This window comes from Rhinichthys klamathensis, unplaced genomic scaffold (genome assembly GCF_029890125.1).
Source record: "Rhinichthys klamathensis goyatoka isolate OS25496 unplaced genomic scaffold, OSU_Roscu_1.1 h1tg000099l_1, whole genome shotgun sequence".
NCBI lineage: Eukaryota > Metazoa > Chordata > Actinopteri > Cypriniformes > Leuciscidae > Rhinichthys > Rhinichthys klamathensis.
In genome coordinates, this window is record NW_026606638.1 from 1,096,932 (window position 1) to 1,112,286 (window position 15,355).

At 44.4% G+C, this 15,355-nt stretch overlaps 1 protein-coding gene across 1 annotated transcript in view; it reads left to right on the plus strand.

Annotated features, from left to right (window-relative positions):
* Window positions 1–1,609: 1,609 nt before the first annotated feature.
* drd2b (dopamine receptor D2b) overlaps window positions 1,610–15,355 on the plus strand; it is a 136,203-nt gene continuing 122,457 nt past the window's right edge. The window contains exon 1 of the mRNA XM_056252921.1: window positions 1,610–1,707. The gene's annotated coding sequence lies outside the window, so the exon portion shown is untranslated. The remainder of the gene's footprint in view (window positions 1,708–15,355) is intronic.

Consider the following 15,355-nt stretch of genomic DNA (forward strand, 5'->3'; position numbering starts at 1 on the left):
AGGTTATCAGATTTAGCAAGAATATATTAAGAACAAAAAAATATCAATTTCAGTGATCCATAGAGTGTGCCAGAGGAAACTACATGGCTTGGATACACAATGCCCGCATAGTATGAATTTTGCATGATGGAATGAGAACACTGCATGGGCCCTGATTATATTCCGGGCATGCTGTGGATGAATACAAATCAAAATGTATCAGCAATCATCCTACACAAAAACACAATCCATGAATGCAAAGTGTGCTTTCTAGATGTGATATAAACACCGGTGCATATTTGTGACAGGAGACACAGGGCTATGTTAACAGTATCACTTCCAGCACCCCCTCAAGGTACCCGCCCGTGTTCATTGATAGCTACACCACAGCATGATGATTCACTGTGTGTGTGTGTGTGTGTGTGTGTGTGCAGGGTATGGAAGGTATTGACACATCACATGGGGGTGGTGTACTGCTGACAGTGAGAACTGATTCACAGTTCCCTTAAAGCAAAGCAATTATGTGGGTCAAAGGGAGGAAATTGTTCTAAGGGTATAGGCAGTTTTGCAAAAAGACAGATGATGGCAATAATGTGTAATAATACAGCAATAATCTGCCAAGAATACCCATAGTGAAGCTTCACTATTTGAAAGTCATTAGAAAATAGTTAGAGTGAGGTTTCATTAATTTGAACGAGAAAAAAAAAATACATAGACTGTATAATGCTAACATGCTGTTGGTTCTTTTCCTTTGTAATTGATCTAACACTTAAAAAAAATATGTTTCATGAGTGTGTTCTAATTTAGTTAGGTTTATTCAGTCATCTTTAATAGCCTAATAATTTTTAACATTTTTCATTTTTTATATATATATATAGTAGAATTTACCACATGAAGCATGTTTAAACTTAAATGGGGAGTGACAAATGAACCAGTGGCCTAGCTATCTTTTTTTTGCAGTGACTTTAACCAAATAGTGTCCGGGTGATTTTTAGTGGATGTATGAAGCATTTTTGGTGAAGCACTACCACCGGAGTAAGCAAGTTCAACACATTAACTCATTACCTGCTATGAACATGATTCACTAGCCATACTGTTTGTCCATCAGAAAGTGTCACAAATACAGTGTGCCTTCATTTAAAACAATATATTTGTTCTCAACCTCTTTATTAGAAAAGTGTGCTAAGTGTCACATGGTCTGATATTTGCCTGATGCAATAGTTGCTTATTTTTCAGTGTATTTTAGGTGTCCGAAAAAATGTTGAGGGGTAACTGTAGACAGTATTTTGTTCTGGAACTGGGTTTGTATCGTAGGCTACTTAGTGTTCATTCATTGGATCCTCTGGGCATTTCAACACGCGCTTGTGTTGAGATCAGTCAACTCCGCCTCCTACCTGCAGTTACTCACAGTTACTGCTGGATCTGAGCGCGCGGCACCCGGCATTCGCGCTCTTTTGCTGACAACACGTACTTAATGTAACTATTTAAAACTGCCAATTAAAGTGAGATATAAGACTAGATATTTGGCCAGTACCAGAGAGACCATCACGTTTTATTTAGTCAAGTAAAATTCTTTAGCATCGTCAATAGAGAGAACACTGAACGAACTGGCATAAACGAGTATGGACAGTTCCACACTGAGCGGGGAAAATATGCTAAACACCAAGAAGTTGTGGATATAAACGCACAGAAGAACAGAGCTCATTCCTAAAATCCTATGGCTTGAAGGTGAGGTGCATGTTTTACACAAAACTATTGGATTTATTTACTCTTTGATTGAAATGATCAGTACATGAATTACCTTTTTAGGAAAGTGTTTGTCACTGCTTCTCAGTGTGTACACATTAGGTGGTATTGACTAACGTTTGGCTGTAATAGGCTACTTAAAAATGTTTATAACATTTTTTTTCTCATTACTTCAGTAATTGAAGTAACGCGCGAGTGCACTAATGTCACATTTACGGGGAATAAAACAGCTGTGGTTGCCAGAAATTCAGGTATTAATGGATTGCATTTGCTGCCTGTATATTTAACAGTTCATAAACCATATATAACGTTTATTGAAATAGTAATATACCAACCTGCTCGAACTACTAAAATCTGTCTTAAAATATAGCCTACTACCGCTAAAAATATTATATATTATATTTATTATACACCATATATTATGCCATAATAAATATAGGTTAACTAAACCTCATAAAATGTAACTTAAACAAACAAATGAACATAAAAACAACATGTATTATATATACATATTATTAAAATTGTTAAAATGATTTTGCATTTTCACTTAAAAAACTATAACAATGCTTCAAAACTAGGCTATATTGCCCTTTTGAATGTAGTAGCCTATATATTTTCCACAGGAATTTATATGGCTATTCATACTTTTTACTTCCAAAACCACAATACTTTGTATGTGTATTTTGTAGTAAAATTCCATTTATTGTCTGTTAAATCAACAATTCTGTATCTTAAAGTAACTTATTAACAGGTTTTAATTTTAGCATTTTTAATAGTTTTTCTATTACAATTATGAACATTTTTCAAACAGTATATGTTGCACGTATTGAGTAAATAGATGTTTGAGTAAACACAGATTAAACATTGTTTAATAAACAGTCAAGTGAAGAGCACCTTATGTGAACCCTCAACATTTTCCCAAGAGGTTTTCCAGAAGGAAAAAGACACATTCGGAAGTCTGCTGTTTATTGATTTACAATTACATTATCACTTCTTGTTAATTAACGTTATACTGTAGATTACCCACAAACATATTCTGAGATCTACCGAGCTGCCTAACCTTAGACAGTTGGCAAAGTGAGCCAATTGGCTGCCAAGAATAATCTGTGCTAAATCACTTACATTCAGTCAGTATGGTGGTGTTCATATGTTCATGGAGTGCTGGTTTGTGTACAGATCATAGTAGTATTCTGTAGTACCTGCTGGTTTTAATATTCATCTCTGCAAGTGTGGAATGTGTGAAATTGGCTCAGTTTGACATAAGGGTAGAAAATATGATGAATGGAATGGTCTGTCTCCACTACAAAATTGATCTCTCAGTTAGAATGACCATGTAGCCTATTGAAAAATTCAAAGAATGCCATTAAGCATAAAGCACATGAAATACTTTCATAAGAAAAAATGAAAGTGACTGAAAATTTCTGTGGAAGACTTTCTTCCCTTGGGGCTTCTTGCGTGAAGAGGCGTGGCCCTGAGAGCATTTTCTTGACATTTCCATGGAGGAAGAGGAAGACACCACAGACTGCCCTTTTGTTATTTAACAGAGCCTGTTTTTAGGAGCTTGTAGAACAGGGGGCAGTGTTTCACAAGAACTTTCAACAAGAAAATTGTAAACCATTGAGAACAAGAAAAATAGGTAATGAACCTTATTACCGGTAATCTGTGATAGTTAAATTGATCAAAAATCTTCCTGGTGTTGATGCAAGTTTCAGCTAGAATTAAAGATATAGCAACAAATACCAGAGGCGGTTGACCATTCTGTATATCTCCATTTCAGATGCTGGGCCCTGACTGCAACATTTAGTAATTGCTTTTTGTGCACAGACTAAAAATACACCCATGGATTTCTCTGATTTTATGAGAGGCAAAATAAAAGTATCTGATTTGATGATCTTTCTTTGGAAGTGCAGCACATTATGGTCTAAATATATTTGGTAGCAGATGGTGGGATAGACATTATTAATGCTGTAAACAAGGTGTCCCTGAAATTGGTGTCTCGGAAATGTCACCACTGTGGCATTTAATGTGTTTAATGGTTACAACAGTGCAACTCACAATAGGTTGCTATTTAAGCACTATTATGAAAGTGTAACAAATGTCACAGTGGGCAAGACCATGCCCTTATACCTCTATGTAATCCAGAACATGACATCTAACTCGTAGGAAGACCAAATTTAATGTATTCATTTTTGACTCAGACAAAATCTTTCATGACATTTCTAGCTTTGTTTACCTTACTGCCCACTATGTGATTCTGCTTAATTTAGAAGACAGGGCAGAGACATAAGGGGCTTTAGACCATGACTAATGTTATGGATCATAACCATAGGCAAACTTAAATAAATACTGTCTCTAAAATGTGCATGCTTCAGCAAGTGCAGGCCCAGCTGGGAAGTCGTTCAGACATTTTTACAACTATTAAACCCAAAACTATGATGCACATTTCTGGAAGAAACTTCTCCAGATTTCATGTCTAGGATGTTCAGCTCTAAAGTTACATTGGAAGAAATTTTGAATACAGAATACAGAATGGTAAAAATGGTAAAATGGACTGCATTTATATAGCATTTAAGAATAAAGAATTATTATTATTATTATTTTAATCAAAACTTAATAATTGTTATGATAATTGAATTGCTTATTAATAATAAAATTGTCACTATTCACTTAAATCAAATACAACGCTTTTAAACACGTCAATGCAGATTTTACATCAGTGACATTTGACAAGTCCGTGGCACAGGCAGAGCGACGACTGACCAAGGCGAAGCTGGAGGGACGAGGGAGCCTGGTGGAGGCGTAAGGACGATGGTCCCAGGTTGAGCCGAGGGAGGCAGAAGCCAAGGTCATGCCGACTGGTCGACGAGCCGAGGTGGAGCTGGAGTCTGGAAGAACCTAGGCAGATCCATGCAGCAAAGTGGAGTTAGAGGAGGAGCCAAGGGACTGAAGGGAACCAGTGGAGGCGGGCCCAAGGAACTGGCTGTCATTGGTAGAGGAGGTGGAAGAGGGAGGCTGGGCGGGATCATTGGAGAAGCAGGAGACTTGGAGCTGGGCAGAACCAGTGAAAACAGGGAAGACTTGGAGCTGGGCAGGACCAGCGGATACACAGTTGACTTGGAACTGGGTGGAACCAGCAGAGACCAGGAACCAGGAGACTACAGGAATAATCCTCTTCCAAATCCTCATCAAAAATGACAAAGGCCAGCTTCAGCTCACCCTCAGTGGCGGGAGTGTGGGCGGGGCTTCTGCTAGCACACCCACTGGTACTGACGATGTTGCCGGCTTTCACACCTGGTCAGACTCTTGTTTGTGCCCTGGCTCCAGGGCGATGATCATCTAAAGGTGATGATACACAGGGCAACTTTTTGACCAATGTTGCCGGGCAATGTTGCCGTCAATGGTCAACCAGATGACACACAGGGCCCACGACCGATCTAAATTATCCAGATAGAAATGTATTGCCCATTTTCAATGGGAAAGTGCCCAAGCAACAATCGCTCGGCAAGATTGCCCAGCAACATTGCTCAAAAAGTTGCCCTGTGTATCATCACCTTAAGTCTTTGTTTCTAGCGCTGGCATTGTGGCAGTCTCAGGCTCCGCGTGTCATGCTGAAGTGATAACAGGAAGCAAACGCGAGTTAACAGTTTTTAATGAGCACACACAAAGTCCAGGAAACAGTAAGCCAGATGGTGAATGGTGACGCAGGGACTTCGATGGTCAAATCCGGTGAAGTGAAGACAGACGGTGAGACGAACCAAATCCACATGGAAGACGACGAACAGGAACACCAGGCAGGAACACGAACCAGAAGACCAGACAAGGAAACATCAAACAACGATCTGACAAAGATGAGAGAACAGCGGTGAGTTTATGAAGCGTGGTGAGATGAACTGCAGCTGGTGATGTAATGATGAACAGCTGGAGCGGATCAGGTAATGACATACAGACATGCCCTTTGCACACGTGCACTCATACAACAACATAAACACAAGACAAGAAGGAACCAGCGAATACGTCTACCGTGACAGTACCCCTCCTCCTAAGAACGCCTCCTGGCGTTCTCAGACTCCCTTACCTGCCGATTGTAATCATCGATAAGGGAGTGATCCAGGATGTCTCTAGCAGGAACCCAACTTCTCTCCTCCGGACCGTAACCTTCCCAGTCCACCAAGTACTGAAATCCGCGTCCCCTCCGCCTAGAGTCCAGAATACGGTTGACCGAATATGTGGTCTCCCCATCTACGAGCCGCGGTGGGGGAGGAACCGGGACTGGCGGATTAATGTGAGAATGAAAAACGGGTTTAATCTTAGATACATGGAACACGGAATGAACCCTCCTGTACGCAGGAGGTAATTTGAGGCGGACTGCCACCGGACTAATAATCTTGGTGACAGGAAACGGGCCAATAAATTTGGGTGCAAGTTTATTAGAAGAGGAATGTTCTTAGTTGAAAGCCACACTTTTTGACCAACGACGTATACGGGAGGCCTTGACCTGTGGCGATCGGCCTTGGCCTTGGTGCGCGCCCCCACCTGGAGTAGAGTCTCCCGGGCTCTAGTCCAGGTGCGGTGACACCTCTGGACAAAGGCGTGAGCGGAGGGAACCGCAACCTCGGATTCCAGACTGGGAAAAATAGGTGGCTGGTAACCTACACTACACTCGAACGGAGATAGGCCCATCGCTGACACTGGCAACGTGTTGTGTGCGTACTCCACCATAGACAGTTGTTGGCTCCAAGAAGAAGGATTCCTGGAAACCAAACATCGCAACATTCTCTCCAGATCTTGGTTGGCTCTCTCCGTTTGACCATTGCTCTGGGGGTGAAACCCAGAAGACAGACTAACCGTCGCCCCCAGTAATTTACAAAATTCTCGCCAAAATTTGGACACAAACTGGGGTCCCCTGTCGGAAACCACGTCTATCGGGAGGCCATGTAACCGAAAGACATGATCTATGATCGTTGCCGCTGTCTCCTTAGCTGAGGGTAATTTGGGTAAGGGAATGAAATGTGCTGCCTTCGAGAATCGGTCCACCACAGTCAAAACGACTGTGTTACCCTGGGAGGGTGGGAGGGCGGTAATAAAATCTAGAGCGATATGGGACCAGGGTCTCGAAGGCACCGGCAGTGGCTGAAGTAACCCATCTGGAGGTCGATTGGAAGACTTACCAGTGGCACAAACGGAGCAAGCCAAAACAAAATCGTGAATGTCACGAGCCATAAGTGGCCACCAGAATCGTTGCTTGACTAGAAACCCAGTGCGATTTATTCCTGGATGACAAGCTACGTTGGAACTGTGACCCCACTGGATAACGTCAGACCGTAAGCCCTCCGGCACAAATAATCGGTTCGGTGGACACCCGGGCGGAGGCGTTACCCCTTCTAAGGCCTCTTTGACCTTCGCTTTGACCTCCCATGTGAGTGTTGAAACAAATACGGTTTCGGGTAAAATACACTCGGGAATGGACGGGCGTTCAGAAAAATCAAATATTCGAGATAGTGAGTCGGGTTTGATGTTCTTAGACCCCGGACGGTATGAGAGAGAAAAATCTAAACGACCGAAAAAAAGTGCCCACCGAGCCTGCCTGGAGTTCAATATTTTAGCAGTTCTGATATATTCGAGATTCTTATGATCAGTCCAGACGATAAAAGGTACCCCCGACCCTTCTAACCAGTGGCGCCACTCCTCCAACGCCAACTTGACTGCCAACAACTCTCTGTTACCAATGTCGTAATTGCGATCGGCTGGAGATAAACGATGGGACAAAAACACGCAAGGGTGCATCTTGTCGTCTACAGGTGAACGCTGAGATAACACCGCCCCTACTCCCACCTCTGATGCGTCGAACTCCACCACGAACTGACGTGATGAATCAGGGGTGATGAGAATGGGGGCTGAAACAAAGCGCCCTTTCAGTTTCTTAAACACAGTCTCAGCTGTGTCGGACCACCTGAACGCAGTTCTGGGAGAGGTCAAGGCGGTCAGAGGCGCGACCAGCTGGCTGAAGTTGCGAATGAATCGCCTGTAAAAATTGGCGAACCCCAGAAACCTCTGCAGGGCCTTGCGGGAATCTGGACTTGGCCAATCTACCACAGCCTTAATCTTCTCAGGGTCTATCCGCATCCCCTCAGACGACACGATGTACCCTAGAAAAGGAACAGACTGTGCATGAAAATCGCATTTCTCCGCCTTGACAAAAAGCCCATTCTCTAGCAACCTCTGAAGCACTCGTCGGACGTGCTGCACATGTTCCTGGAGAGATGAAGAAAAAATCAATATGTCATCCGGGTAGACATATATGAACTGATCGATCATATCTCGCAACACGTCATTGACCAGTGCCTGGAAAACTGCTGGGGAGTTGGACAGCCCGAACGGCATGACCAAATATTCAAAGTGCCCCCTAGGGGTGTTAAAAGCAGTTTTCCACTCATCTCCCTCCCTGATGCGGACCAAATGATAAGCGTTACGTAAGTCCAATTTTGTGAAGATGGATGCTCCCTGCAACCTCTCGAAGGCTGAAGACATCAACGGCAAAGGATAAGTATTCTTTACCGTGATGTTATTCAGCCCTCGGTAATCAATGCAAGGTCGCAGAGAACCATCCTTTTTCCCCACAAAAAAGAACCCCGCCCCCGCTGGAGAAGAGGAAGGGCGAATGAACTTGGTTGCTAGAGAATCAGAAATATATTTCTCCATAGCCTCTCTTTCGGGAATCGAAAGTGAATATAACTTGCCTTTAGGCGGAGACTTACCTGGCAGTAAATCTATTGCACAGTCGTAGGGACGATGCGGAGGAAGAGAAGCAGCACGAGACTTACTGAACACTTCCTTCAGGTCCAGATACTCCGCGGGCACGTTAGACAAATCCCCTGCTTCCTCCTGAAACACAGAAACAGGTACAGACGAACAAGCAGACACGAGACAAGACTGACTCCACTCCAGCACAAATCTATGAATCCAGTCCACTCTGGGGTTATGTTGAATGAGCCATGGGTGTCCAAGAACAACAGGTGCCAGGGGTGAATCCAGAATAAAAAATGAGATGGTTTCCGTGTGGTTGCCAGAGGTGATGAGAGTGATTTCTTCGGTGGATAATGAAATGGTGGGAAGTTCTTGTCCATTGAGTGCATGAACTGCAATCCGCTGTGTGAGGGGTTTGAGGGGAATCTGAAAACTGCGTGCGAAATTATGGTCCATAAAATTACCCTCGGCCCCCGAATCCAACAGTGCTTGACAATCGTGCTGGTGGACTAACCATCTTAGTCTTACCGAGAGGAGAGTGGAGGTAGATCTTGTCGTGGATGAGGTCTTCCTGGCGGAGATCCCACCCGATAGTAGCCTCATGTTTACTATCGGGCTGGGCCCTTTTACCGGACAGTTGTTGGCGTAGTGTCCGGCTCCTCCGCAATAAAGGCAAAGGCCCTGGGACCTCCGCCTCTCCCTCTCCTCCCGGGAAAGCCGAGCTCGACCCACCTGCATGGGCTCGTGATCGTAGACGGGGCTGACCACGTCCCTGCCGCTGGATCGTGGACCGTCGAATGCCTCAAGTGTGCGGGTGGACGGAGCTCGACGCTCGACTCTGGACAGCCGAGCGTCCACCCGCAGGGCCAGGTCGATAAGTCCGTTGAGGGTGGTGGGAAGATCCAGGGCGTAGATCTCCTTCTGGACGTGGTCAGCCAGCCCATGCAGGAACATGTCCCACTGCACCTCCTCGTTCCATCCACACTCCGCCGCCAAGGTCCGAAATTCAATGGAAAACTCGGAAACTGATTTTCTTCCTTGCCGTAGTTCGGCCAATGCTCTGGCCGCCTCTCTTCCCGTGACCGCTCGGTCAAAGACCTGTCTCATCTCGGCGGCGAGGGTCTGGAACGAGGCACAGCATGGATTCTGGTTCTCCCACACCGCCGTTCCCCAGAGTGCCGCTCTCCCAGTCAACAGCGTCAGTACGAACGCTACCTTGGCCTGCTCGGTCTGAAAAGTACGAGGTTGAAGTGCAAAATGCATTGAACATCGTGTAAGAAATGCTCTACAATGTGAAGGTTCACTTGAATAGGCCTCTGGGATGGGTAGCCGGGGTTCTGACTGGGAGGGGCTTCCTGGTGGAGCGGGGGGGACCGGCCGGTGTGGGTGGCGCAGTGGGAGGTCGTAGGCGCTGGATCTGCTGGGTGAGCTCGGACACCTGCGTCACCAGGGCTTGAACTGCTCGGCCCGTATCGCCGATCTCCTTCTCTTGAGAATCCATTCTTCGGATACTGTGGTGAATAAATTCCTTGAGTGAAGATGAAGAGGCGCTCGCTGCTTCCATTCCTTGGTCAGATCGTTCTGTCATGCTGAAGTGATAACAGGAAGCAAACGCGAGTTAACAGTTTTTAATGAGCACACACAAAGTCCAGGAAACAGTAAGCCAGATGGTGAATGGTGACGCAGGGACTTCGATGGTCAAATCCGGTGAAGTGAAGACAGACGGTGAGACGAACCAAATCCACATGGAAGATGACGAACAGGAACACCAGGCAGGAACTCGAACCAGAAGACCAGACAAGGAAACATCAAACAACGATCTGACAAAGATGAGAGAACATCTTTCGCGTGGTGAGATGAACTGCAGCTGGTGATGTAATGATGAACAGCTGGAGCGGATCAGGTAATGACATACAGACATGCCCCTTGCACACGTGCACTCATACAACAACATAAACACAAGACTAGAAGGAACCAGCGAATACGTCTACCTTGACACCGCGTCTGCGTTGGGCTCAGGTGTTTTGTCTGTTAGAACGAAAGAAGGGTGGCGGTTTGCTGGGCTCTGGGTCCGGACTGGGGCAGGTGATGTCCTCCTCAGCGGGGCAGATGAACGGGGACCCGTTTTTCACCAGCACCCACTCCACATATGCGGCAAAATCCCACAAGGACCATTCACGAGCATGCCTTGGACAGCTCACTTAGGTTGGTGTGGAAAAATATGCAAAGCACGTGGTCCGGATAGTGGGTAAGGCATGCCAGATACAAAAAGTTCCTTGTGTGGTCCTCAAGTGAGTGCTATCCCTGCTCCAAACAGAGCAACTGGACAGCTGGTAAGTCCATTGTTTTTAAAGAAAAAACGTGGCAGAAATTTGTAGGCTCTGTGTTCTGTAGTGAAGTGTGTCTGTAATGAGCACACAATGATCAGAGAATTTAACAAACAAAGTCTTTAATGAATAAATCCAAAAGGAACACTTCAGAGTATCTTCAGAAATACTAACACAGTCTTTAATGAATAAATCCAAAAGGAACATTTTAATTTAAGTGTTCTGAAGAAACATGATTACTTTATATGATTTAACAGGTTTAGGCTTAGGCACATTCATAGAGCACATCAAGGCCTGGTTTCACAGACAGACAGAGATTAAGCCAGGAGTAGGCCTTAGTTAAATTAAGACATTTAAGTAGCTTTTAAACATGTGCCTTAGAAAAAGAAAAAAAACATTACTGGTGTGCATCTTGAGACAAAACAATATTTAGAATATAAGATTTGTCAGTGCAAGTTGCTTTTAGTTAAGACAGATCAAACATGTATTTTAGTCTGGGACAAGATTTAAGTACTGTCTGTGAAACCGGGCACAAATGTGGTAAACAGAAGCTCAAACGTGTATGCTTGACACTAAAGAACAAACCTTATTGATTTTTGTGAAATGAAAGTGTTTTGAACAGCATGCGAGTAAATAAATTTTCATTTTTGGGTAAACTGTATGTCTCTAAGGGTCAACAAATTCTGTAGTTATTTACTCACCCTCGTGTTGAGTAAATAAAATGTATTTCACTTTGTATGGTGTCATTGGGATTTGGCCACACTTAAAAAAATGGTAACATCTAAATTAACTGATTGTATTCAAGTCAAAATCAGCTGGATATAGCCCTTTAAAGTAAAAAATGTAGGTTATCTCATTTTGCAGAGCATTACACAAAGTTGTTTGGTCTTCTGGTAAGTCGTTAGGGAAAGCACTGACCACATTTAGCTATGACCTTTAACTAACAAACTTGACAAACAAAAGAAAAATGCTTCATATATATATATGTGTCCACTAAAGACTTGATTAATGGCTCACATCTGTTACATGTTAATGGCATGTAGCTAATTACCTCAGGTCGCATTCATCATCATGTCCTCATGTTTTTAATATGAATGAACTTTACACACTGCCTGCCCTGGATAAATAAATTCTGCCTTTGGCCTTGATGATTTAACATCCTGTACAAAATTGTCTAAAACGGTCTTCAATATATCAGGTTGCTCTAGTGTCAGCAAACTGTTATATTAAAATCCCCCTAAAACACTGGCCAGGAAGCCATCAGGGGTGTTCCAGCCCCACATCATCATCATCCGTTTCATGCTGCTTCCCATACTGCCATGGCAGGAGAGCTCTTTGCTTGACCCTTGAGGCTTGGAGACACCCTCCTATATTGGAAACGGGCACGGGCTGCTTAAGACATGGTTGTTAGGATACAGCATGGGCTTACAGTCCTAATGAGCTCATCTGAGGCTTGTTATGGTGCTTCTCCGCTGCTGCTCTCCAAGAAGCAGACGTTTCCACTGTTTCCCTAATGGTTGCTTCAGAATGAGTGAGTGCTGGAACAGACAGAACTGGAACACTGGAATAATGTGGGTTTGACACACGGCGATAGTTTCGTAGATGTTATCTAACAAACGTTGCTCTGTGTGTTTATTTAATTCAGATTATGCGGAGAAGCGCATTTGTTCTAGTAAAACTTTGATTACCTAAGGGTGGAGTAGACACTCCAGACTGTGGCCTTTGGAATTAATTTATTTTTTATTTTTCATCATGAAATTACCAGAGTAGTAATTTTAGACCAAAGCATAAAAATTAAATCACAAATCCTTGAAAGTGAATTTTCAATTATGTTAAAAGAAAATGACTTTTCATTGCATTTTGTTGTTTGTTTGTTTGATTATTTTAAAAGCTCAGAATATTATTATTGATGAGTTCTTGTATCAAACTTCAAACGTTTCTTTAAAATTTAGTCCTGAAAAATTAAGGGATTTTACAAGGATTTTTGTTCTGTGGAAATCTGCTCTTAGATTTTTCCATATTTGTCAAATCTCTTGACACACTGTATGGAATTACGTCAAGGTCAATTTGAGCCGTCTCGGTTACGTATGTAACCCTCGTTCCCTGAGTACAGGGAACGGAGACGTGTCGTCGGGGAGTTCCCTGACGAATTGGGATCACGCTAGGGAGCCAATTGCCTTCGAGAGAATTAAAACGAGCCAATGGAATTGGCATGCAAAATTTGCATTCCGCGACCCGCCTACCAACGCGGGTATAAAAGGCGGAAGTAAACATTGCACAATGCTTTTCGCTGAGGAGCCGAACAGTGTCCAGTCCTGCGCGAAGGTACAGCACTATGGCGAAGGGACGACACGTCTCCGTTCCCTGTACTCAGGGAACGAGGGTTACATACGTAACCGAGACGTTCCCTTTCGTCCTGGGAACTCCGACGTGTCGTCGGGGAGTTCCCTGACGAATTGGGATCCCTAACAAAACGCCATGGTGCTGGCCCCTTCCAGCGCCCAGCTAAGCTACCCAAGCAGTTTCACAAATTACGGGAGCTAGCAAGGGAATCACACTGCTGTTCCGCAAGACCCACACAGTGGATTGGATAACACTGGGAAAGCGTGCCCAACCCGGGGAAGGGAACGCTGCGGAAGCCAGAAGCCTGAAGAAGGCCTGGAATACACATATGTACTAGCCCAGGGGGATAGTGAAACATATGGCAGTCCCTGAGGTAGTCCCCTCCAAGGGGAGCATACTCAACAGGGACGACAGAACGAGTCTGTCAAGGGGAAGACACGGCTGGACTGCACGTGGCATAATGGGTCACCGAAGAGACCACTGGACATAACACCCAGTCTACACAACAACTCCCTAAGAGGTAGTAGACCTGGCGCCGGCGGTCCGCCACGCCTGGCACCGAAGGGGTGATGGAGGAACTCACGAGGCTAACCAACGTAGGGCGCCAACGGAGCGAAAGACGCACGTATCCGGCTGAGGCACGGAGTGGCGTAGCAAGCCGACACAACCTATTCCCTCGCACCACTGGCCGTAGCGAGTACTCGGGAGGAAACAGGTTCCACACGTAGGCTATAGAACCTAGCGAACGTGTTCGGTGTCGCCCAGCCCGCAGCTCTACAAATGTCTGTCAGCGAGGCGCCTTGAGCCAACGCCCAGGAGGCGGCAACACCTCTCGTAGAGTGAGCACGCAACCTGGGAGGACAAGGCTCACCCGTAGCTTCAACGCTAGGGTGATAGCATCCACTAACCAGTGAGCTAACCTCTGCTTGGAGACGGCCTTCCCCTTCTGCTGGCCTCCGTAACAGACAAAGAGCTGATCTGAGGTCCTGAAGCTTTGCGTTCTGTCAGTGTAAACCCGCAGGGCGCGGACTGGACAGAGAAAAGCTAGGGCTGGGTCTGCCTCCTCCTGGGGCAGCGCTTGCAGGTTCACTACCTGATCCACGAAGGGAGTGGTAGGAACCTTGGGCACATATCCGGGCCGGGGTCTCAATATCACGCGAGAAAGGCCCGGCCCGAACTCTAGGCACGATTCGTCGACCGAAAAAGCTTGCAGATCCCCGACCCTCTTAACCCTCTGGGGTCTGAGGTATTTTTGGGGCCATTGGGATGTTCTGGCATGCCCTTACATTTGTGCTTTTTTCAGTTATTTATAAACATGTTAATGGCAAAGGTGTAAATTCACTCTATATAGCACAAACGGGGTTACCATAATATCTGAGCAACATGTATGTACAAGTTTGTATTTTTAAGAGAATAATGTTTATGCGTGGTTATTGAAAAAAATAAAAATGAAAGCTGCTGAAATAAGACCACAAAACAAATACTAAATATGTGTCCACAAGACTTTTGACTAATGGATGTTGTCGCTTCGAGTTCTGGCTTCAAAATGATGTGAAAATCATCCCTCCTAATCGTTCACATAAAACAAAACATTAATTTATACTTTGTATGACAGTTTTTTTGTCAGAAGAGGTTTATGCGTGGGAGTGGTAATGGCCTATCAATATTAATGAGATTCAGACCAGGGGTGTGACAGACACTCCCCCAATGGCCCATTAGGGTGAGGAAGCCTGAACAAAGAATGAGAGGAGATTCAAAGGTTTTGTTTTTCAATCTGTTTTATTGTAATTCCTCTGTGTGGAGAAACTAAATGTTCTAAATTTGCTCTAAGCAAATCAAATGTGAGTAAAATAAATAAATAATCAGTCTGCTATAAACAAAGCAATTGTGAGCGATAAACAAACAAAAGTAAAGGCAGGTATCTCACAGTAAATGCTTATGCCCCGTTGATGCGGGCTCTAAGCAAATCAAATGTGAGTAAAATAAATAATCAGTCGGCTATAAACAAAGCAATTGTGAGCGATAAATAAACAATCAGAATGATTTCTGAAGGCTGATGGTTAGTGAAAGTTAGTTAGCAGCAGAGCACACAGTCACACATCGTTATGCCACTCTTGAAAACAGTTCCTGTTCAACTGAAGACATAAGTGAACATTGCATGCCTGGCATTTCCATGGTGTCAATTGCCTTTTACCACGCACTGTTGTGCAATGCAC